Below are 25,674 nucleotides of genomic sequence, written 5' to 3' on the forward strand. Positions count from 1 at the left end.
ACCATCTTCTAGGGTCTCAGAATTTTCCCCTGGGTCTTCTGCGCCTGGCTGGCTGGCAGGCAGGCAGGCAAGGGAACAGAGAGCATGTGGAAGGTCTCGAAGGAGGCTCTAGAGGTCAGGCCTAGAAGTAGCGTACATCAATCTCACCCACGTTTTATTGGCCTGACATAGGCCAGTGATCCCACCTGACTTACAAGGGGGGCTAGGACATACAGCGTATCAGGGTCCCAAGGCTGGAGATGAGCTCACAGATCTTTGAGAGCACTAGCTGTGTCTGTTAAGGAAAGCTATCCTTCCATCGAGCTAAAGTGCTTCTTGCAGTAGCTTCTCCCTATAGGACCCAGCTTAACCTTGAGTCATATTGACTAAGTTTAATTCTGCTTTTGTTCAAAGATAGTTGTCATGCTTCTTGGTTCACTTTTGTTTTTGGGGCTACTCCTACAATTAGCCAGCTTGTTCTCATATGGTCTGTTTTTATGTCCCCACATGATCTTTTGTTTTTCTTAGCTCCAGTTGTTCTATAGCTTGAGTAAAAACTAAATGATACTGCAGTGCTTACTTCGGCAGCACATATACTAAAAACTGGAATGATACAGAGAAGATTAGCATGGCCCCTGTGCAAGGATGACAGGCAGATTTGTGAAGTGTTCTATATTTTTTATGTGGATGGACCTAGAGACTGTCATACAGAGTGAAGTACGTCAGAAAGGGAAAAACAAATATCGTATAATATTGCTTATATGTGGAATCTAGAAAAATGATACAAATATTTGCAAAGCAGAAATAGAGAAACAGATGTAGAGAACGGATGTATGGATACCAGGGGGAGAAGGGGGGAGTGGGATGGATTGGGAGATTGGGACTGACATATATACACTACTATGTATAAAATAGACAACTAATGAGAACCAACTGTATAGCACAGGGAACTCTACTCAGTGCTCTGTGGTGACCTAAATGGGAAGGAAATCTAAAAAAGAGGGGATATATGTACACGTACAGCTGATTCACTTTGCTGTACAGCAGAAACTAACACAACACTGTAAAGCAACTATACACCAATAAAAATTAATAAAAAAATACTGCAACAGTGATCCCATGGCTGCCAAGCTACATTTCTTCATTTTTGCACTTAGTTTAATGATAGAAGGACTGATATTCTATTCATTTCACGTTGTTGGATTTGAATACTGTGACTAGCCTAATCCGAACACATTTGCTCCTATCTGTTCCATCTCTGGCTCTTTAAACATGTGACCATCCCTAAAAGCAAGTGAGCATTTTAGAGCCAGCCATGAACACAGCCAGATGCTCAGACCAAAATCTTTGTAGTTATCCATGGTTTGTTTCTTTCTCTCAAATCTGACATCCAATTCATCGGGAAATTCTGTCAGTCTCATCTACAATCTGATGACCTCTCACCATATCCCACTGCTCTGGTCCAAGCCACCACCATCTTTTGATTGCATTCCTGCTGTAGCCTCCTAAGGCGTGCCTGCTTCTACCCTGCATTCGGCCCGCACCCCCTCCCCAGCCTATTTAAGGCTGTCATTCTTTTTTTTTTTAATTAATTAATTAATTTATTATTTATTTATGGCTGTGTTGGGTCTTCGTTTCTGTGCGAGGGCTTTCTCTAGTTGCGGCGAGCGGGGTCCACTCTTCATCGCGGTGCGCGGGGGTCTCACTGTCGTGGCCTCTCTTGTTGCGGAGCACAGCTCCAGACGCGCAGGCTCAGTAGTTGTGGCTCACGGGCCCAGTCGCTCCGCGGCATGTGGGATCCTCCCAGACCAGGGCTCGAACCCGTGTCCCCTGCATTGGCAGGCAGATTCCCAACCACTGCATCACCAGGGAAGCCCCAAGACTGTCATTCTTTTGAACTCCTCTGCTCAAAACTCTTCAATGGCTCCCATTTGCACACGAGTAAAAGCCAAAGTTCACGCAACACCTACAGGCCTCTAGAAGGTCATTGCCTGGCAATCCATGACACACACCTCATGCTCTCCTGTCAGGGCCTTTGCACTTGCTCTTCTCTCTGCCTGGGGTTCTCTCCCGCAGGAGAACAGCATGATTTGCACTTCTTTCGGGTCTCTGCTCAACTGTTATCTTTTCCAACAGGCCTTCCAAGACACTTCATATGACAGGACAACCTTCTCACTCCTCTCTCTTTCTGGAGCTTTCTTTCTCTTCACAGCATCTCTCACTACCTAACATATTAGACACTCGTTGGTTTATTGTCTGTCTCTCTACATTAGAATATAAGCCAAATGAGGACAGGGACTTGTTTAATTGACTTCTGTAGCGTCAGCATTCAGAATAGAGCTGGATATATTGCTGGTGCTCAGTAAGATTTGCCGAGGGAGGCATGAACGCTTTACTGCCCTCAGCTTCCTGCTTCACCCCCGGCCTGCCAGGTCCCTTGGCTTCATGTGTTCTTTTCACAGTGAGGTTACCTCCTGTCCCTTGAATTTGTACTTCAAAGTATGAGCTGTTTTCCCAGCCTTATATATTACCCTTCAAATGTATAAATTAATGAATAAAATGTAAGCTTAATTAAGGCACTAACTAGTTTCAACTCTAAGTTAACTTAGGCAAGACCAATTCAGTAATTCTTGTGTTTTATTCCTGCCTTCTGACTTAGAAATCAACTCCTGTGCAATAACCAAAATTCTCTCTAAAACATATTTTCAGCATTAGGCATTGGTTTTTGTTTGTTTGTTTATAAATTTATTTATTTTTTATTTTATTTTATTTATTTTTGGCTGCGTTGGGTCTTCATTGCTGCGTGTGGGTTTTCTCTAGTTGCAGCAAGCCGGGGCTACTCTTCGTTGCGGTGCGTGGGTTTCTCATTGTGGTGGCTTCTCTTGTTGCAGAGCACGGGCTGTAGGCGCACGGGCTTCAGTAGTTGTGGATCACGGGCTCTAGAGCGCAGGCTCAGTAGTTGTGGTGCACGGGCTTAGTTGCTCTGCGGCATGTGGGATCTTCCCGGACCAGGGCCCGAACTCGTGTCCCCTGCATTGGCAGGCGGATTCTTAACCACTGCACCACCAAGGAAGCCCGGCACTAGGCATTGCTAATGCAAAAATCAGCACAGCACATTTCTCGGAAAATATTTGCTCTTAACAATGGAAGATAAGGTCTATACCTGCCTTAACCTTTCTTTTATATCATTGACCAAAAAGGTAGAAATAGAAACCTACATTTCTTTAAAGAAAAAAAGGAAAACAGGGCTTCGCTGGTGGCGCAGTGGTTAAGAATCCGCCTGCCAATGCAGGGGACACGGGTTCCAGCCCTGGTCGGGAAGATCCCACATGCCGCGGAGCAACTAAGCCCGTGTGCCACAACTACTGAGCCTGCGCCCTAGAGCCCACGAGCCACAACTACTGAGCCCGCGTGCCACAACTACTGAAGCCCACGTGCCTAGAGCCCACAACAAGAGAAGCCACCACAATGAGAAGCCCACGCACCACAACAAAGAGTAGCCCCGGCTCGCCACAACTAGAGAAAGCCCGCGCGCAGCAATGAAGACCCAACACAGCCCAAAATAAATAAATTTAGAAAAAAAAGGGAAACATTGTTTTTCTAATGAAAAATCCAAGAACTGAAACATGAAAAAGGAAATTATCAGAAAATTCCCCCCAATGTGAAAACATAACAAAATTTAATTATTTTGTTGATGGAGGTTAAAAAAGACAATGATAAGTTTTAAGGCCTTTTGCCAAAATCTACTGTCATTCCTAGCCATACCTTTTAAGGTTTTCCTCCATGGGAATGCAAAAGAAAATTATCAAAAAATGTCTGTTGTGTAAGTCGTCCCTGCCAAGCATTCTCCTTGAATAACAGAAAATTCTACCAATATTTTAAGAGAACTGTCCTTTAGCTTCAATTAACCACACTCCTTAGTGAAGCATTATAAAGATCTGTGTATCATTTCTACGGTCATTCAGACAATGAATATTTATGGAGAGCATGTTTTATATACATCGTTTGAGAAGAGAAAAAGATTATTCTCGGGGAGGGTGAGAGGGAGGCCCGAGAAGGAGGGATATAGGTACACATATAGCTGATTCACTTTGTTGTACAGCAGAAACTAACACAACATTGTAAAGCAATTATAATCTAATGAAGATGAAAAAAAAGATTATTCTCAGCAGATATAGTTCTAGCAAAGATGGAATTTCTGCTGGGGCAACTGAACCTTTAGTGCACCTAGATATAGACATTAATATAGTTATAGTTACATGTAGATATAAATACAGCAGCAACCAAAAGGAATTTGGTCTTATTCCACCTAATAAATTTATTCATGTACTTCCTCTACCTTGAAAACATTACCTAAATAGGGAAAACACTTTTGTCATGAGAAGAATTTTCCCTTCCAATAACATTAGCTACTTTTCCTTTCTTGGGTAAGTCAGTTATTTATTTAAGAACAATTTATGGGGCTCCTACACATGCCTGAGTGGGTAGGGCACTGGAGATATAAAAATGTATAAAATCCCCAAAACCCACAGTAGACATGGGGGTAGAGTCGAAGGGCAACAATAGGAGTATGTGCTACAGAAGACTCACTCTGATACATTCATTCATTCAACAAACCTTTATTAAGCGCCTTCTATGTGCCCGGCACTGTTCTAGATGCTTAGGATACATCAGTGAAATAAACTGACAAAATCTCTGTCTTTGATGTGCTGCCATAGCAGGATAGAAAGAAAATAAACAAGAAACAAAATAACCAAATAAATTATATAGTATCTTAGAAAATAAGCCCTATGGGGAAACAATATGGTAAGTGGCAGTGGGAGTATTGTCGACAAGATGTGGGGTTTATAATTTACACGAGAAGTCAGAGAAGACCTCTTAGGAATGTAATATATGATCCTCTCAACTTAAGTAATGTACATTTGTGGGGTGACACCAGTATGTAGTGGAAAACCTTGACTTTAGAGTCCAGTTGGCTTGGATCAAAATGTGTTCCATGTTATTTAACAATCTGAGCCTGAATTTCCTCCTCAACAAAATGGGAACAATAACACTTCCATCACAAATTGTTGGGAAGATTGAAACAATATTTGCCAAACCTCTTTTTTAAAACATACACCTGAAGTATAGTAAGTACTCAATCACTTTAGACCCTGGACTTGCCCTGCGGGCCATGAGACAGCATGCTCTGTATGGCTTCCATCTGTGGAAAGAGCCACCCATCTTCATCCCCCAACACGCAGGCCAGGCCAGTCACCTTTATTCTCAGAATTTTCTTAATTGGGCCTAACAGAAAAGAACACTTTTCTCTCAGGTTATGATGTAGTGAGGATGTGAGCCCAAGAGCTGAAAGTGACCCGAGAGCCCCTGTCTTGTCAAGACAGCTGGCCCAAGAGATTGAAGTGGGTAGAGAACGAATAGAAAAGATAATAAGCAGAGGCTGTATTCTTTCATTGTTCTATTCCTAATTCTGTGGGTCCTCAGCTGCCCTTCTCTAGTAGATTGCAAAATTTAGCCACAAATTCCATCAAAAAGTAGAATCTATCCACTCCTTGAATCTGGGCATGGTTATACAGTTCTTGTAGGTCAACAGGACACTAGCGAACGTGAAGCAAGTAGAGGCTTAAAAAGTGTTTGTGCTTTGGGAGCTGCCCTCTCTTGCTGCTGGGTACCTTTCCATTAACCTATGCAATGGTCCAGGCCAGCCATCTAGAAGATGAGAGACATGGAGAGCATAGATCATATAGACCATGTAGAAGCATCATGGCTGATGCTTCCTAGACCAACCAATTCCCAGACGACCTGCCAGCTGACTGCAGACACATGAGTGACCCCAGGGGAGACCAGCAGAAGAATCACCCGGCTGAGTCCAGGTAATTGCTGGCCCACAGAATCATGACCTAATGATTGTTGTCTTAAGCCACTAAGTTTACAGATAGCTTGTTATGCAGCACTGGATAGCTGATACACTCCTCTCGCACACACACCCAACACAAACTTTCCATTTCTTTCCCTAAAATAAAAGATTTTTTCTTTTGCCATTTACAACCAAAAGACATCCTGACTAAAATGAAAGGGCTTCTTGTGTTCATGTCAGCGCCTCGATGCTCTGTCCATTCATTTAGTTTATTCTGTGACTCGAACTATGCCCCTAAATCCCAAGCGTCTCCTCCCAACCCCCATGTTGCCATTACCCACTTATGCTCTGTCCTCACAAGTTGCCAAAGAACCATCTCCTCCCTTCTCTTCATGCCCAACACCTGCAGGTTGGACCCCTTCCCATGGTCTTTGCCAAGGGTCTGTACCTGCCACTTCCTGTTGGCTCTTCCCAATGCCAACTGCTTGATGATGCGACTCTCCATCTGTTACTGATCATCGGACCTACTGCCACCACTCTTCACTTGTCTGTGCAGACCTCCTCCTGCAAAGAGGAGAGCTATCCACCTGCCAAATACTGACAGCCAGCTTCCTCCTTGGATGTTCTGTTCCATTAGGCCCAGATTCCCATGCTCTTATTCTTCTGGTTTATCCTCTGTCTGAGATACAGCTGGGCCTGGGAAGTTAGGTGAATCTCCAGGAGCTCTCATATCCAGATGATAAATTGTAAACAACAGAAGTAGATGGTGATTTTTAAAAACAAGTCATAAGGAAATACTCTTTCTTTCTGGTGGAAGAATACTGACAAGGCTGTTGCAGGGACCGGTGGAGTCTGTGCGCTACCTTTGAGGTGCATAGACAGTGAAGATGGTTCCGAATAATATGAACTGGATAGGTCAACGCTCAACTCGTATTCCCTTAAGCCTTTCCATTTCTGTGCCTGGTGGCCTGACAACTGCCAGCCCCTACATCTCTTTGCTAGAGAGCTTTCTCCGGTGCTAGAGCCAATTTTTGCTTGCTTGCTCTGGCAAGGCCAGAGGTACTGGAGAATTAAAGTCTCCCACCTCTGGCCCTGTGCAGTCCTTACCTAGTCAATGACCAGAGTTGGTATATAAATACCCCAACTCCCTTGTCACTTGGCTGGGATACCTCTGAGAAGTCTGTCTGACACTGGCTCCCAGAGTTCCCCAGTAGGATTAAGCTTCAGGTGCCCACAGTGATAACTTACTTGAAACACATCCTTTATTGGTTTCTTTCCCTCCTTTGTCTCTCTCCTCCAAATAAATCACTTGCGCTTGAAATTTTGCTTCAAGATCTACATCCAGGAGAACCCAAACAAAGACAATAACCCACTTATTGGATGCCTTGAAAGACAGGCGTTGGATCTATGAAGGTGATGGCAACAGTTTAGGGGGAAAAGAGCCTAACGATGTGAGGATGAACAGAACCAGCCACTTGGATGGTAAAGAGGCTAAGAGCTGCCGCTGGGCCCCATTTGCCCTCTGTCCAGGAGTCTGGGTGATTTTCCTGAGAGTGGAATAACTGAAACAGGCTGAATATAAGGGAAAGTTTTGGTTATAACCTGCTTCATCTATAACATGGGCATCAGTCACTTTGCCCAATATCCACAGGGCAATAAACTTGTGGAATTTAATTTCTTTTCATGTGGAGCTATTCAAGCATTACTCTGCAGATTTTTATGGGAGAATGATACTCTGATATGATTCTGTGTCTAAGAGCAAAGTACAACTTAAACAGATAACCAGGGGTGTTCCAAAAACTACGTTCAAATATTTATGCAACATTGACTTTTTGAGCACAGAGTTAAATCGGTTAGTTCTTTTGCCAAATGCCTTCAGACTTCATTGACTTTTTTTGGAATTAGTACAAAAGCAGAGATTATATCCAAAACTTGTACAAGGATTCTGTGTGGTCCAGAAAATGATGAGTCTTTACTGGTACATATGACTTAAATATTGAACATGTTTACTTTTCATCTTTTGGGATAGTGAGCAACCAAAGTGTCTGAACTGACTGAGGAAAGACTGCTGTATACATCTCGGACCTATTCTTCTAACAAAGAGCAGAAAAATGCTTAATAGTTCTGAATGATGGAGCGTGTAAGAAAAAAAGTGATTTCGGCATCTGGGAGACAATGTATACAGCCAGTATTGTTGTCATTGCTTCGTCAAGAATTCTGAGATCCTTCGAGCGTGAAAGGGAGGGTAGGAAATCAAATCTCTCTACTTACTAGAGAACGTATTAGAACCGCTTCAAAATTAGCCTTGGCTCGGCTTAATGAAATTGCCCTATTGTTCAGCAGTGGCCCACCAGATCCACAGCGTTCAAGCGGTAGCCCTTTGCCTGTAAAAAGCCTCGCAAATCAGAGAACCTACAAAATGAAGATTATTATTCCTCTTCCCCAGGTTCACACAAAGACTCAAACCTGCTCAGCCTTTGGAGTAGGCTAAATATTAGAGGCATCCCGACTCAGGAGGACACGCTTTATTCTCCAACGCACAATTTAACGTGTAAAATGCCTATGATATTGAGCCAGAAATTTCTGCTATGAAACTCACCAGCCCTGCTGTGCTCGAGAAATCATTTTCGAGAATGGCATAGTAACCAAGAGACGTGAACTGGAGTCACTCCTCTCCGGTGTCGCTCAAGTGTCTCCAGTGGGATTTTACTTGGAAGGCCTTCTCCCTGAGGACTTCTCCCCGGGTCTGGTTAAATTAACTTGCCTTCACTGGCCTGAGATAAGAGAATTATAATTGCTTCTCCCCTCCTCATCCCTTCCACTCTGCGCCCACACACAATCTTTGTGTTTCCAACCCTCCTGAACGTATCACTGCAGTATCCACATTACTTTCTGGTTGACACCAACATGCGCATAAAATCCAACCCTCACAGCTCACCTTTTATCGCTCACTCTCTGTGTACTCATCTCCCTTTGGCCTGAACAACAGTGTGCCCAAACTTACAGCCTTCAGAGCACCAGTCAGTGACCCAATGTAGCAAACAAAGGATCTCTTGATTCAGATTATACCAATGTCAAATGCTGATGTGTGTAAATCATTAACTGTGTTTTCACTGGTGAGTCCAGTTTGATCTTTCATTGCCTGGTGACCCCTGGGGTCTGCGGCTCCCCAAGAAGCAGGGACGTTTAGGATTTTTTATTACCAGCTCATAACTAATTTATAGATTACTATGGAGTCAGGTGCACAGATTCAATGCCTCATCTATCACTATAAGTAGCTCCAGTGTTAAGGGCTGGCTACTTCCCAGCAATCAACCAAGAGAACAGAGATGAGGACAAGGGACAAGACCCATATGCCACAGAAGGGATATCTTTCCGAAGAAGCACCAATGTCTCAAGGTAAAGAGTTTACTACTTACAAACGACCAAGCTCTCTATCTCCTAAAGGTAAAACCCACTGTACGTGGCATAGTAAAAAAAAAAAAAAAAAAAAAAAAGAAAGAAAAGATCATTAAAATTATGTTCTTCCCCTCTGATTTGCCTTCTTCAGTGAAGTTTTCACCAGAACAGCTGCATTAGACTCAAACTTGTAGGAAGTACTATTGCTTTTTTAAAAAAGAGAGGGCTCTTTCTTAACTGGAAAATTTTATCATGCCAGGAAATGACCTTGAAAGAAAAGGAAAACATTGAAGCCTAATTACAGCTTTGATAACACATGTGCTACGTCTTTTGCACAGCAGCATTGAGCGTAGAGTTTATTTCCTTATGATTTTCTAAAGAGTGTGGTATTATGTGCACATGTTGATATGTGATAGAAAGAAGTGAAAAGTGCAAATGCTAAAAGGGCTGTTTATTACATATCTTCAAAGAAACCAGCGACTTAGGGATGTATAGTACATTCCTGAGTTTTACGTGGTTTCCTCGATAGCGTTACGAGTTTTCCGCGAAGATACTCTGGAATTCCATCTCCATCACAGCCAAGTATAGGTTCCCACCCTCTGACCCCTCAGTCACGTCCACAAGTTTGACACACAAAGCTCGTTCTCCCAGAGCAAAGGAAAGATGGGCTGCATAAATAAAACCTAAACCCAGTGGCATCTGAAACAAGTACTAGTGGAATAAAGAAATCTCTGAACATATTCATAAGGAGTGTTCCTTTATGGTACTTTTCTCTGTCTCAGGGACAGCACCGAAGTTGTGCCACATTCTGAAACTGTTGCTATGGCAAAGCGTCTTGTTTTATTGACTATGGAGCACATTGTTGTGTTTAAGTCATGTAAATGATCAGGATACAAAGGAAAGGGCCTCGGCCGCCCCTGCTCAATCACGACAGCGCTGGGGTCTCTCCCCCTTGACACATGCATTTACACAGCCTGGGAAGGCATTTCTTTCAGAAAGCCTCACTTGCTGGGTGTTGTGAACTGGTCTTTGGAGACATTTATGAGATCTCCATATCTTTGAGAATTGATTCTGCAGGGGAAAAAGAATTCACAATGATGAAGCCCTTGCTTTTGTTTTAAGGCCAGGATCTTTCTATAGAAAATTTGCATTCTCTACCTATTAACATATTTTTGTTTCCAGGCTGCTGGTCTTGTCTAATACTTCAACTTTCTATCAATTTCTGTCACTTAGAAGCAAAGTAGGAGAGTTTCTCTTTTGTTCCCCACTTATCTCTCAAATGTGTGTTTTTAATTAAGTATTTTACTACAGCATCAATTCACACTGATTAGACATAATTACAGAAACAAAATATGCAGAATACATTTTAATAATGCCTGCCACCTCTGAGGAAACAATGAGGATCTAATTTAATGATCTAAGTGTTGTTTGAAAGCAATGCAGAGTTAAAAAATAGTAATATATTTTGAAAAGGAGCTTAATAGTATTTTTGGATACAAACGTAATCTAAAATGCACCACTATCTGGGGTTTCAATACATGTAATTAAAAATAAAAAACACTGAGGGTAACATTTGTTTACATGAAGAATCAAATGACACGCTTTAATAATTAAAAGCTTGATCCAATGAAAACAGTTTCAATTGTGACACTTGAGACAAGCTGTGATAATTTGCAGCCCAATTTCTCAGGGAAATTTTACCACTATGAAAATCGATTTTTGACAGTATTCTGTCAGTGTCGATTTCCAGGGTTTGACACTATATGCACTTATGAAGAATGTTATCATTGGGGTAAGCTGCATGAAGTGTACATATGAATTCTCAGTACTAGTTTTGCAACCTTTTGTGTCTTAAACTATTTCACACTACAAAAAAGTTAGAGCAAAAATCCATTTTTGATGCCGAATAAAAATGTATTTTTCCGACTTGTAGAAAAATGTGCTGTCTTAGTAGAGCTTAGATAATTACAATTACAGAGCCATATGACATATTACTCCCAGCACTTGGGTAGGGGTCTGGAGTCAAAGGAGTTTTGGACAATAAGTTAACTTTCTCAACAAAAATTCTATTTACTCCACATTTTCAATTCACTCAGAAAAGAATTCTGTAAACAATTATAATTGAGAGCTCTATTTACTTTTACTGCTTCAGATGTCCTTCCAATAGTTATTAAAACAGTATTTACAATTCCCATAAACCTAGTTGTGTCATTGGATCTCTCACTTTAACTTTCTTGTTCTCTTTTTAAAAACTTGGTAGTTAAAATCCTAGTTTTGCATTCCTCCTCTTCATGAGTGAAGTTCAGAGATTAAAAAAAAAAGAATATAAAACATAGCACAGGGCTTCTCTGGTGGCGCAGTGGTTGAGAATCTGCCTGCTAATGCAGGGGACACGGGTTCGAGCCCTAGTCCAGGAAGATCCGACATGCCACGGAGCAACTAGGCCCGTGACCCACAACTACTGAGCCTGCGCGTCTGGAGCCTGTGCTCCCTAACAAAAGAGGCCACAATAGTGAGAGGCCCGCGCACCGCGATGAAGAGTGGCCCCCGCTTGCCGCAACTAGAGAAAGCCCTTGTACAGAAATGAAGACCCAGCACAGCCAAAAATAAATAAATAAATAAATTAATTAAAAAAACAAAAAACAAAACATAGCACAAACCAAGATTACACCTAACGTAAATGTCTATTCATATTTCACTTGGGTGTAACCGTGTGTGTCTGCGTATGTGTGCAGAGGTGTGTAATCATACAACGTCAGGATCAAGAGGATCATAGGAATCACCTAATTCAACCTAACTATTAACATATTAAACATACATATAATTGATATTTATAATACATACTGCTGGTTATATAATAAGTCTTTGCCTTTCCATGGCATTCTTTAAGGGGCCATGATAGCACACACCTAATTTTATCCTAATATCATTCTGTGAACTTACTAGAGGCCGTTACCATTATTCTCACTGCGAAAATGGGCAGCTAACTTCTAAAGAGGTCCAACCGCTAGCTTACTCTTGTAAGGCATGCTAAGGTGAGGTGGGGGATTAAAACCCAGACTCCATACTACTCAGCCATCAACAAGAATGAAATAATGCCGTTTGCAGCAACAAGGATGGACCTAGTGATTATCATACCAAGCGAAGTAAGTCAGAAAGAGAAATACCATACAATATCATTTATATGTGGAATCTAAAATATGACACAAATGAACTTATCTACAAAACAGAAACAGACTCACAGACGTAGAGAACAGACTTGTGGTTGCCAAGGGGGAGGGAGGGAGGGGGAGGGATGGAGTGGGAGTTTGAGATTAGCAGATGCAAATTATTACATATAGAATGGATAGACAACAAGGTCCTACTGTATAGCACAGGGAACTATATTCAATATCCTGTAATAAACCATAATGGAAAAAGAATATGAAAAGGAATGTATATATATGTATAACTAAATCACTTTGCTGTACAGTAGAAATTAACACAACAACTATACTTCAATAAAATAAATGAAAAAAAAAAACAAAACCAGATTCCACATCCTTGCTCAAGGTACTTCATTCTGAGCCACAGTCTCTAAAGCCACGGTCATGATTAAATTATCTTGTTTGGCATCTCCAATAGTGCCACTTGGCGAAAATATTTAATTAAAACGATAACAGGAGTTAGTTATCTTTTTTTTTTAATTTAATTAATTTATTTATTTTTGGCTGCTTTGGGTCTTCGTTGCTGCACGCAGGCTTTCTCTAGTTGTGGCGAGCGGGGGTTACTCTTTGTTGGGGTACACGGGCTTCTCATTGTGGTGGCTTCTCTTGTTGTGGAGCACAGGCTCTAGGCGCGCAGGCTTCAGTAGCTGTGGCTCGCAGGCTTAGTTGCTCCGCGGCATGTGGGATCTTCCCGGACCAGGACTCGAACCCGTGTCCCCTGCATTGGCAGGCAGATTCTTAATCACTGCGCCACCAGGGAAGTCCCTTTCTTTTTAACTTATAACAAATAAAAGCATTTTGGAACACTGGGCTCTGTATCATAACTCCTTTTCTTTCCCTAACAGCTTCACTGACATACAATTCACATACCATATAGTTTATTCATTTAATGTGTGCAAGTCAAGGTTTTATTTGAATATCCACAGAGTTGTAGAACTAGCAGCACAATCTAATTTACAGAACAGGCTGAGCTCCCATAAAAGAAACCTTGTATCCATTAACAATCACTCCCCACTCCCCCCACCTTCCACTCCCAGCCCCTACCAACCACTAATCTACTTTCTGTTTATATGGAGATTTACTTAATACAAATGGAATCACAGAACATGTGATCCTGTGTAACTGGCTTCTTTCACTCAGCGTAATGTAGCATGTACCAGTACTTCATTCCTTTTCATTGCTGAGTAATATTCCATTCTATGGATTTGCTACATATTATTTATTCCTTCATCAGTTGATGGACATTTGGGTTCTTTCCACTTTTTGGCTATTACGAATGATGCTGTTATGAGCATTTATGTACAAGTTTTTGCGTGGACATATGTTTTCATTTCTCTTGGGTCTATACCTAGAAGTGAATTGCTGGGTCATATGTTAACTTTATGTTTAACTTTTTGAGGAACCGCCAGAATATTTCCAAAATGGCTGCACCATTTTACATCCCACCAATAATTCCTTTTTTTAACCTGAGCTAACAAAGTCACTCTGAGGGCTTCTGTTTTGACTGTTATTAGTAAACTCCAAACTCCCTTCTTTCACTGGCCAGTTGAAAGATGGGAGAGTGTATTTGCCTCACCATGATTTCAGAAAAGTGATCAGGAATTAGAATGGGAAGCAAGGAAATTAAGGATGTGTTTATCAATTCTACATCTAGAGTGTGAATTACCTTTTGGCAAGGAAAACTAAAATTTTAGATGACAACAAATACACATCCACACAAAATTCGATTACCCTACAAAAATAAAAACAAACCAAATCAACCAACCAGTCAAACAGAAACTCCCAATGTGCAGGCATTTGCTTCTTCATCTCCTGAAGAATTAGGAGATATTTGAACTGTTTTTATAATTTTGTAGTTTTCAATAGCAAGAGATATTTTGGGCTATAAAGACATACATGCAAAAGCCCTCACACCTGCTTCCTGCCCACAGACACACAACTATGAAAAAAAATCTCCAAAGATGCATGAATAAACCTTTTATAATCTCAAGGATTCTTAAGTTTCTAGACAGGGATCAATACAGACTTTGGCTTTTCAGACAAGCTGGGACACCTTCTGGAATTTAAAACACATGCTTGGCCCCTGACAAATCAAGTAAGAGTCTGGAGGTGAAGGAGGTTGCTTCTTTTGTGCACAAACCTATCAATGCTCTGACTAGCTCTTTTTGTGTGGCCAGAAAGGTGTGTTCCAGAGAGGGATGCAGAAGTCTCCTGGCTGGCACTGCTAGGCAGCTGGGGCTGAAGTGGCCATTTTTTCTCCTTCTTCTTGATTCTTATAAGATCCATCAGTTGGTGCTTTCGACTTGTTCCTATCTGTGAGCTATGTGACTGGATTTCAGGGAAGCCAGTGTGGCACTCCCAAACATGATAAGTAAACAAACGTTCTGGCTGGGGAACCATCTCCAGCAGGGAGAGCTGGAAGGTGTTGAGTGAAAATGGAAGAGAAGCAGAGGAAGAAGGGATGAGTAAACAGAAAAAAAGAGAGGAAAAAGAGAGCGTGAAATAGGGGAAGAGTACGTCCTGGGACAAAGGTCAGAAGGGGGGAAGGGTGGCAGAGAGCAAAAAACCAAGAGCTAGGAGGCACCCTTGGCTGAGGGTGTTAGCAAGTACTATTCTCCTGGGATCATCCCGGTTCCCACTGAGGTCTTCATGCCCTTGGTTGGTACAATGATTCATTGGTAATGCCCAACTTGAGTTTGCCAATGACTTCAAGCCTCAGCAGGAGTTACCAGTGGTTTATAGCTTTGCAAACTGAAATTGAAACTCAAAATGCCTTTGATAAACTGCAATAAAATATTACAAAGAACAGAGAAGAAATCCCCTCTAGGTTATAGAATAACACAAAAAGAGAAAAATCAATTCTTTTTCAATGGGAAAGGAATAAACAAAGCTATCCAGCTACCTAATAGGAAGCACTGATTGTAGAAGTAAGTTGAATATGGAGATACACTAAAGTATTAGCTACGCAGCCTGCAGAAATCTGGCCATTCAAACTATGTCAAAGGTACTCTGCCTAGTTCCGAGCGCCACAGTTAAAGAGGGGTGTGGAAAACTTGGCAAGAGTTCGGAGGAAAGCCACAAAGAACATCAAAGAGTTGAAGAAAAGGGACCTGAGAGGAAAGAGTCAGGGAGCTGGAAAAATTCAATCTGGAGAAGAGAAGATTAAGGACATAATTGACTTCTGGTCCTCAGCTACATGAGGAGCTTTTCATAGGCAAGGTGGCCACCTGCCCTCCATCGCCACTACGCACGGACAGAGAGGCAAGAGGCTTAGGTAGGCAACATGGGGGATCTCAGTTAAGTTTAAGGAATTCCCTGACATGAGAAATGGCAAATAATGAAATGGGCTCCTGATCATGGATGGGAATAAGGAATATCCTCTAGTGTCTTAGAAAAGAAGTAAGACTCTCCTAGGTGTGGGATGGCTTACAGACCTTGCTACCTAGAGTTGGGGGTGGGATGATAGAGTGGGTCTATTCTAACATTCTAGAACACAATCTGGTTTGACTTCAGACTCGTGTATTCATCATTTGCCTGACCAAATTTCTCACATTTCTAGGGCTTGACACAAAATACCTTGCCTGGCATACTACTTTGAGATATAACCATTTCATGTGTGAAAAAGGACACTGGAAAAAAAATCTTTGAAGAGTGGGAATTTGTTGACGGAAACAAGTCAGCTAAACAAGACTCACCAGGGTGGGGGTGGGGTAAGGCACCTCGTAGTGCATGCTGGGATTAGGGCTAATTAAGATGTTGACTGAATCTATGCTAATCATGTCCCACCAGACTCTGCTGGATTAGTATGTAAATTGGTAAACTCTGTTCTGAAATTGCCCTACCAGCTGAGGTCTAATTACTGACTAGACATAACAAATAATAATGGGATTTGTATTTTAGGATGTTTAATTATGGAAATACACGTCTGGAAAAAATACCAGTTGTATTGCACAGAAAGAGAATTCATAATGCTTTACCCAAAGTTTATGAAATTTTACACCTTTAATAAGAGCACCGCGAACCAGGATGGGTGGGGGACTCCTTTCAGAGATCTAGCATCTGTGAAGGGAGACCAGAATCACAATGATTAATTCGCTGCTTGAGTAATTTCCCCAAAGCTTCTCAAAGACTAATTGTTTCATTGCTGATACACAGCATCTTGTGAGCTTTTAGTTCTATCACCAAAAGAACTGGAACTCATCCATGAATAACCAAGATGCTACGGACTTAACTCAACTACTCCGTAGCATGCATTCGGATGGAATTAAAAGCAACAGGCCAACAGCATTTGTAGGAAATGAAACCCCTAACATAGTTTTTCTTCCCAGAAATTATTCTATGATATTGCAATCATTAAATTTATAAATCAGAAAATCATTAGTCCAATTCTGAAGCAAGAGTGCATATTTCATGGTTTTAGAGAAAAGCAGCTTAGGTCTAGAATTCACTGAATGGGTACCTCGGGACACAAACTTCTTTGCAACTATTTATTGCCTCATTCTGTGACCCACCCTTTCCAGAAAATAACTCACATAGGAACAGTTATAAACAGAGTTTTAGACAGAGTTGTGATAGCTCTGTGTGCCCACTGTATTGCTATTTCTCCCATAATTTTAAAGGCACATGGCTGATCATTAAATCTTTATTAGGCTTTACATCATAAAATAAATTATTCATGTTGTGCTAATACATTCTGATATCTTTACAGCCCTTCTGTCCACATTTAGCTAAACAAATCTCATTTGCATAACATTTTTATTTTAATTTAGGACAGTTTTGTTATGAAAATATAAGGCTTAAATGCCTATTATGTCCCAATTACGTGCCAATTTCCCACACTTTTCTTGGGTCCATACGGTGCATGACTAATGAGGGAAAGTTCACATAATTAACAAAGACGGATGACTTCCTTTCACTTACAAGAAGTTTTAGAATGTTTGCTCTTGCTGTTACGTGGCAAGAGGATGGGTATTATGAAACAAATTCGGTGAGTAAGCCTGTGTTTACAGTAGCTTCAGGCCTCTATATATTTGAAGTTACACAGGTATATGGAAATTAAATTTGTTGATCACCTTAATCTGAACTAGTGAATATAAAGCGTTAACTTATCTTTGTGGTGCAGAACTACAGCGAAGAATAATACAGTATTACTGTGACCTGAGGATCTCTGAACTCTGAATGGAAATTCATTGAACACAATAATTTTTCATTGAGGGGTCAGGCTTTGCAGATCTTACTGGCATGTTGATAACTGTATTTATTTAGGTTGCAATTATGGATTTTAGCTTCTTTGTTCATTAGTTTTAAAAATATAAGACACGCTAGTTCTTATTTTGAGATGTTTGATTACCTAATGGTGGATGAAAAAAATCTGAGCAAACTTTCCCTTTCGATAAGATACTGAGTTCTCACCGTCAAGCAGTGCTATTAAGTTTGCATGATGACATCTTCCTGTAGGCAATGTATCACTGAAACATTATTTTAAGTGCTATTTCCCAATGCCCAAAGGCACCTGTCAGCGATTATGTATTATTTACTATTAAAACTAATCATGACCTACTGTAAGCATTGATCCCAGGGTCAGGTACTCTGGGATGGTCATTCTAACTTGGTCCCCTTCTTGTCAGGAGTTTTGGGAGAAGTGAACATGGGGTTAGAACATTTGGAAGGTTTACAGAGAGTGTTTTGCCAACACGTATGTAAGCAGAGTGTAAGCCTGAACAGATGTCATGTTGAATGTAAATCTCTCAGCCACTGGCTAGCAAGCTGTTGGGTAAATCTCCTATTTTTTGGAATTCTCACTTTGAAGCAAATTATACAATTGTAGAGCGTTATCCTTTCAACAAATGGGCTTTGAAATCCTCTTTCGTTAAAGCAAGCTGCAGATTATTTTGATAAATAGGAATATTGATCCCAAAATGTGCCTAACATGGGAATATGACCAAACTCTCCTAGTCTGCTCTTCCAAATGGAGAAACATCATGGGGTCCTTCTCCGGCAGCTCTGAGCGCCCATCTTAGCTCAGTAGCTTGAGAGGCATGAGAGCCAGTCTTCCGGGCTAAAGGGCAGAAACCAGGAGTTCAAGTCCGGCTGTGCCATTCTCCAAGACTCTCTTTCCTCCCCTAGAAAGAGGAGCCTTCTGAACAAGAGTTGCAGGGAATAAATGAAAGCAAATGTGTGCCCAACACACAGTAGATACCAAATCATTGTTTGTGAAATAAACATCCAGTAGAAAAGGTTAAACACATCTAAAGGGCTTCCCTGGAGGCGCAGTGGTTAAGAATCCGCCTGCCAATGCAGGGGACACGGGTTCGAGCCCTGGTCTGAGAAGATCCCACATGCCGCGGAGCAACTAAGCCCGTGCGCCATAACTACTGAGCCTGCGCTCTAGAGCCCGTGAGCCACAACTACTGAGTCCACGCACCGCATCTACTGAAGCCCGCGCACTCTAGAGCCCATGCTCCGCAACAAGAGAAGCCACCATGATGAGAAGCCCGCGCACCACAACGAAGAGTAGCCCCCACTTCCCACAACTAGAGAAAGCCCGTGCACAGCAACGAAGATCCAACACAGCCAAAAATAATAAAAATAAATAAATAAATAAATAAACACATCTAAACTTTTCTGTTACATAAATTAAGAAGCCAACTTAAGGGGCAAGGTCTCATATCTTCCTGGTGAGCTAACTGTAAAAGAAAAAAAGCTCATCCTATTCCTCTCAATAATATCTCTTGGTATTTGTTACCTCGTGATTACTGTATTATTTTTTTAGAGCCCATAGGCACCTGTTCTACCACTTCACGTTGTAACTTCTGCAAAGATTACAGAATAGTTTAAAGAAGATAACAAGAGAATGTAAAAAAGAAGTTTACACCTATCTTTCTTGGCAAGGATGCTTTTCCTTTTAAAGACCACCTACAGTGAGCGATACTCAAATCTTCACACACACACAAGGCAGCTCTACCCAACAGACTCGTCAATGATAACGATACTGAAGAAGAACCATAATACGGACCAGGGCTTTTCAAAAGATGTAAACATTATTTTAGAATTCCTGAGGCATTTAAAAAATTTATTTCAAGGTCTGGTATACTGAACCCAAAGCCTTTAGACACACACTAGCAGAGTGAGAAATGAGACCTTGGGGTCCAAATGTTACTCTGGTACCTCTCTCTGCCTAAATTTCCCCATCTATAAGGCCAGTAATTTTATAGCATTGTTGTAAGGATTAAATGGAAGAATGTACAGAAAGTGCATAGCACGTGGAGGCATTGGCTCAACACCCCTGCATCTGACCATCTTAATCTTCTCATCGCCTTGCTCTTTCCCACTTCCTTTTAGAAGAAGACTATATCCTCGTGGCAGAGTTCTCCAAAGGGCCTTGGAAGCACTTCGTTTTTGATCATGTATTTTTTTATGATTGCAATATGGTTTTCTCCATGTGGACATAAATTCTTAAAGAGCAGGGAAATAGGATCTTTCTCTAAGGTTGCCCTTATGCCTAGTTCAGTGCTCCATACCAATATTTTATTTTATCATGCATCACATCCTATCCCCGTGGCCCTCCCATGGAAATGTACAGATAGCTCTCATACTAAACAGCCCATAAAATTAAAATTAGTTATGAAGTGAGGCAGTAGAGTGTTATAATTAAAACCGTGGGCCCTGGAGCCAGACTACTTGGCTTCAACTCCCTTCTCTCCCCGTGCGAATTGCTCAAACTTGGGCAAATTATATAATCTTTCTTTCCCTCAGTTTCTTCATCTGAAAAATGGGATGATAATGATACTAATATCTACCTAAGAGGGTTGGTATAAAGAGTAAATGTAAGGTGCTTGGAGTGAGATAAAGCACTCAATAAATATGAGTTCTTGTTATTACTATCACTGGTATCTTCATAACTGGGCTTTGAGCTACCCGAGCAAAGAGGTATTTCTGGCCATCACTGTATTCCCAGCACCCAGCCCAGTGTACACGCATCTTCTCAGAGTCACCCATCTTCTGTAGCTCCCCGTCACCCATCCAAGTTATCCAAGTCACAGACCCTTTCCTCTCAGCTGTCCTGCCGACACGCTCTTTTTATCTCTCAAACTCTTCCCCATGCCCTCTTCTACAACTCTTCTGTCCTGCATTCCAGTTGGCATCTTAGTTGGGCCTCCATCTCCATAGGACTCTCTCTGTAAGCTTCCTAACATGGAAACCTGATTACTTCACCTCTCCACTTGAAATGCTTCCGTGGCTCCTCCTTACCTACAAGATCACAGAATAAATAAATATCATGTAGCGATAAAGAAATACTCAAAAGGGCAGGAAAATCAGAATAATGTCTCCCCAGTGATGTCCGTGTTCTGATTCCCCAAACCTGTAAACATGTTACATGGCAAAGGAGACTTTGCAGATGTGATCGAGGATGTTGGGATGGGAAGATTTCCTTGGATTAGCCTGGTGGGTCCAATGTAATCACAAAGGTCTTTTTAAGGGAAACAAGGAGACAAGAGAATCAGTGTCAGAGAAGGAGACATGACAGTAAAAGCAGAGAGGTCGGAGGGATGTGAGGCCACGAGCCAAGGAATGCCGGTGGCCTCTAGAAGCTGGGAAAAGCACGACACAGATTCTCCCCTAGAGCCTCCAGAAGGAATGCAGCCCTGCTGCCATCTTGGCTTTAGACCACTTCAGGCTTCAGACCTCCAGGACTGTAAGAAAATAAATGTGTGTTGTTTTAAGACACTAGATTTGTGGTAATTTGTTACAGCAGTGACAGGAAACAAATACACAAGGCAGTTGGATAGATAGTGCTGACTAAATAAATGTGTTGAGGTCAATCAATGACTATAGTATGCGTGCACCAGACTAATGCACCAATACATCTAGAAGTCTTTTTTATTCATGACATGCCACTGTTTCCTCTCTCTCAACTCACTGCTTTAGAAGGGGGCTGGGATGCATTTCCCAGGTTTCTACAGCTCTGTCCTTTCCTCAGCTTCCCTGCAGGAGGCAGGAAGTGAGGCCTAGCGGGGTGGGAAACCCACGTGTCTCTACGAATAGAGGAGGAGACCCACTTGCATCCCAGCTTGCCTGCAGACTGGGACCCCTACGAGATATATGGTGAAAACCAGGGCGGGCATGGCCAAAAACCAAACCAAATTTACTCCTCATTTCCCCTAATCAAGCAAACCTAATATGCTGCCTTCTACATTTTAATATGCTGTTTCTACTTTGACGTTTCAAAAGCAGTTTTTACACGTAAATACATACAGCACCTGTCGAATCCCTACATACATATGTTGGCTGTCAGCTCATAAAGGAAGCAGGGAACAGGGTGAAACTGTCAAGGGAGATTCTCTGGAAGCATTAAGATAAGCTGTAGGGAATGATCAAGTGATCTGGGATCTGGGAAGAAAGACATAGGTGTTAAGAGAGTGACACAGAAGTGGCTAAAAAGTGCCTTTGTGGAGCAAGGGACAGATCTGGGTTTGCGACCTCAGTAGTCACATGACATGATTTCATTCTTAGTTCTCTGGGTCTCAGCGTCCTCATCTTTAAAATGGGCATAATAATACCTATTTTGCAGCACTGTTGAGAAGATTAAATGATAATATGCTTGTGAAGATGCCAGGGCAGTGTCTGCTACATGGTGGATTCAAGAAAGGTTCCTTTCTTTCCCATGGTGCCCTTTTCCGATTGATATTATTGTAAACTATGTACTTTATTGTAATACATCATTTAACGAGACAAAAACGTTTCACAAAAACCATCTAACAGAAAAAAAGCTAATAAGTCAAGATAAAAAATGAGAAGGAACAGTCATTTATAAGCTGTAAAGATTAAGCTCGTGAAAACGTTTTGGTCCATATTTTCCCAACCTGCACCATGACCAGATTAATTCATGAGAAACCTGACTTTTGAATTCTTGAAACGCCCAGCCGTGAGAATAACACACAGTGGATCTTGTGCAGTGTGAGAGGATTATTGATTAACTCAGCTCCGGGATTCTGAGTAGCCAGTAATATATTTTAGGGTATCAATAATTCAGAAGAAGGAGCATTTTCTGTGGCTGCTGAAACCACATTTGCACTTGAACCATGTGAACAAGCAAACAATTGTCAGAGCAGCAAGTTGGTCTCTTCCCTTCTAGCCGTGGCCACCTCTGCAGGGAGCCCCAGCAAAATACAGTTTTTATCTCTAAGAGCAAATGTGGGCCACACGGGTGACACCTAGACACTCAATAAATAGAGGCCAAATGAATGACAACTGCGTAAGGTGGTAGTGAAAAATGACCAGCAAAAGTATTTTAAAAGATCAACCTGGAAAGAAAATCAATTCTAATAAACTCGATGCTCTCGGGCTCAAATATCATGAACCTAAATAGTCTTTGAAACTGCAATGAGCAAGCAGCAGAGAACAGTAAATAACATGGATCAAACCTGAAAACCTCCCAGGCATCCTCTGAGTTCACAGATAAATTGATTAACTGTTATCTCACACCCAGGACCCCCAAATTAACTGCCTGCATTCCGTAAATAATTCCTAGGCAAAGATAAAACTGTTCGGTTGAATTAGCATTTTCAGCTGAAGAAGGATGAAAACCGAAGAAGAATGAAAACCAAAACTGAAAGGGAATTGGCTTTCATTTTTTTAAAGAAAGAGCATATATTTTTCAGGCATTCATATTAATAAGCATGCAAAGAAACTTTACTTAAATAGTTATATACTTAGAAAACCTGATTGCTCTTACTGAAATAAATGCCACACATTTTCAATTTTTGAATACTCTAATAATCGGGTCATTTTAAGACTGCAGAATTAAGGAGGCAAAACTCCAGGGGCCTAATCTCAATTGAGGTTAAAGTTGCAGACCTGCATAATTACTTGCTGCTGAATCATTTTACTTGAGTATCGTTTGCATGATGTACAGATTCAACTGGAATGATCATAAGTGTACTATTTGGTATATGTTAAGTTTAGAAACTAAACATCTACTTTGCAGAACTTTGCACAGCTTGCAAAATTTTTAGTTTTATTTTAATAAGGAGGGGATAAAATGCCATCAGCTACATTAGGCAGCACCCAAACTTTGTCAGGGAAAAACCACCACAGCAAAGATTACCACCCCTCCTGTGCTGTGGATAGGAGGGGCGGCAGGGTTTGCAGGAATTTGGTTCTCAGCTCTGGGGACAGGCTTCCGGACTTGTCGGTCACAGAAACAACAGCTGTCTGTCACTTATATCTTCCCCATGCGTACACCAGCTTGGAGGACTTTAGTAGTTTGTTTGAGGGATAAATGGCCTCCAACTGAATTCATATATTTCTAAACTATTCAGGCTCAAGTTTACCAGGATATACTAAAAGGATATATATATATATATATATATATATATATATATATATATATCTCCACACAAATACCAAAATCAATTCTAAAAATAACAGAATGGAATTAGGGAGTAAGACATAACGTTTGCCAAATAAGGCCGTGTGAGCGAGCTGATTCCTTGAAAACGCTGAAGGAGCCTTGGTACCTATTCCTTCTGATTCTGGGGCAGCTTTCTCACTGCTTTCCGATTAGAACACTGGCTGAGTAATGAATAGAGAATGTAAGTTCTTCGTGACTGACTCAAAATTCCATTTTCTTCATTTAGGTGGGACCACTCTCCCCTTATCTCACACTGTCTAGAACTTACTCTTGGGATTGTTTGATTGATCAGCAGTGGTTTGGGTCCACACGGCCCTAGTTACAAAACAGGTGAAATGGGCGTCCTCAGAAATGGGCATCCTTCCTTTCCAGAAAGGCCTGATTTTTCTCCCACCTCCATGCAGTTATATCCTCAAACTAATCAAATTTAGATATAACTGCTTTAAAAATATGATTATCCTATAAATAGTTGCATTCTGATACGGAGTATAGGGTCTGCGTGTGTTTTGTTTAAATCAGCTGCTCAAAAGTGGTGCTAATCAAATTTGGGAAAAGTCAAATTATGCTCTGGCTACCAGCCCTTTGTGCAGGAAACAGCGCCTTTCCCATACGTTAGCCAGAGATAATGCAGGATATCCCCCAGAATCGCTAACCAATTTCCCTTCCTTCCAACACCAGCACTTTAATAAAGCAGTTAGAGTAGCATCCCAGGAGCAGTAGGGAAAAAAAAAAAGGAGCCTTACCAGCTTCTCCTACGGTAGACGAGAGAAAACCGCCCCCAGCTGCTCTAGGCCGGGCAACTGGGTTTCTCAGAGTCACTTGACTTGAGGGGACCAAGAAGGCTGAAGTCTTCCTTCGCTCTGTTTGGTTTCTCCCCAGCAAGCCCTCCCAGGGCCTTTCTCACAAAGCGCTCTGCTATTCTCTAATCCCCTCACAAGGAAAACCGGCACACACACCAAATGACTTCTGCAGAAGCGCCTCTCCTGGGGAGTGGGAGGGGAGGGGGTGAAAGGGGGTGTTCGCTGGCAGTGATTCCTGCGAGGCGGATCCTCAGAGAGGCGTGGGACCCGCACAGCAAGTACGGAGCCTGGGACCGGGATGGGTCCCTGGCAAGCGTGGGGATTTACGTTTGCTCTTTCTCGGTACCCTCCAAACGCTCAGGGATGGGCAAGGCGGCTCGGCCTAAAACTTCATCTGACTTCTACACTCCTTTCTACTCCCTCCCAGGACAGAAGAATTTCAAACAAGGTAGGTAGAAATCAGCTAGAAGCTGCCCAAATCTAGCTAGCACTTTCAAAGCCCTTGACAATTTACAGCAGCTGCTCATTTCTCATGTATCCCCAAACTGAAAATAAATCGAAAACATCGAGAAAAGGCAAATAGCAGATAGGAAAACGTGGATGGACATGCGCTAGCGAAGATCCTGAAAACGACTGTTCTGACCAAACTTCATTTTTTAAAAAATCATGTTTTAACAATAGTAAGGAAAAGTCAGTTGCTAAGTTGTAAGGCATGACCTTTTTTTAAGATCTAAAGTTTACCTTGTCTTCCCCAGGACAGGGTTCACCCTGGTATTTCACAAAAATTTTCGCACCTTACAAATCCAAATCCCCTTCCAACCGAAGACAAATAGCTTACATATATCTCAGAGATACTATAATCAATCTGGAATTCCTCCCTTTCCCCTCAAGTTTTGAAAAAGAAGACTTACCTTTCTAGTGTGTCATTTGAAACCCCGAAACGAATAAATCAAGGAGGAGGCGAACAGATGGTACCCTTCTACGTTTTGCAGTGAGGGCTGTCTGCCTTGGGGTCATTAT

At 41.7% G+C, this 25,674-nt stretch overlaps 1 protein-coding gene and 1 non-coding gene across 2 annotated transcripts in view; one reads left to right on the plus strand and one right to left on the minus strand.

The window, feature by feature from the left end:
* Window positions 1–25,674, minus strand: part of MID1 (midline 1) — a 381,356-nt gene that overhangs the window by 211,418 nt on the left and 144,264 nt on the right. The window lies entirely within an intron of this gene.
* Window positions 552–659, plus strand: LOC114237935 (U6 spliceosomal RNA). The gene has a single exon (XR_003623388.1). It is a non-coding gene; the product is annotated as a U6 spliceosomal RNA (small nuclear RNA).

This window comes from Balaenoptera acutorostrata, chromosome X (genome assembly GCF_949987535.1).
Source record: "Balaenoptera acutorostrata chromosome X, mBalAcu1.1, whole genome shotgun sequence".
NCBI classification, from domain to species: Eukaryota; Metazoa; Chordata; class Mammalia; order Artiodactyla; family Balaenopteridae; genus Balaenoptera; species Balaenoptera acutorostrata.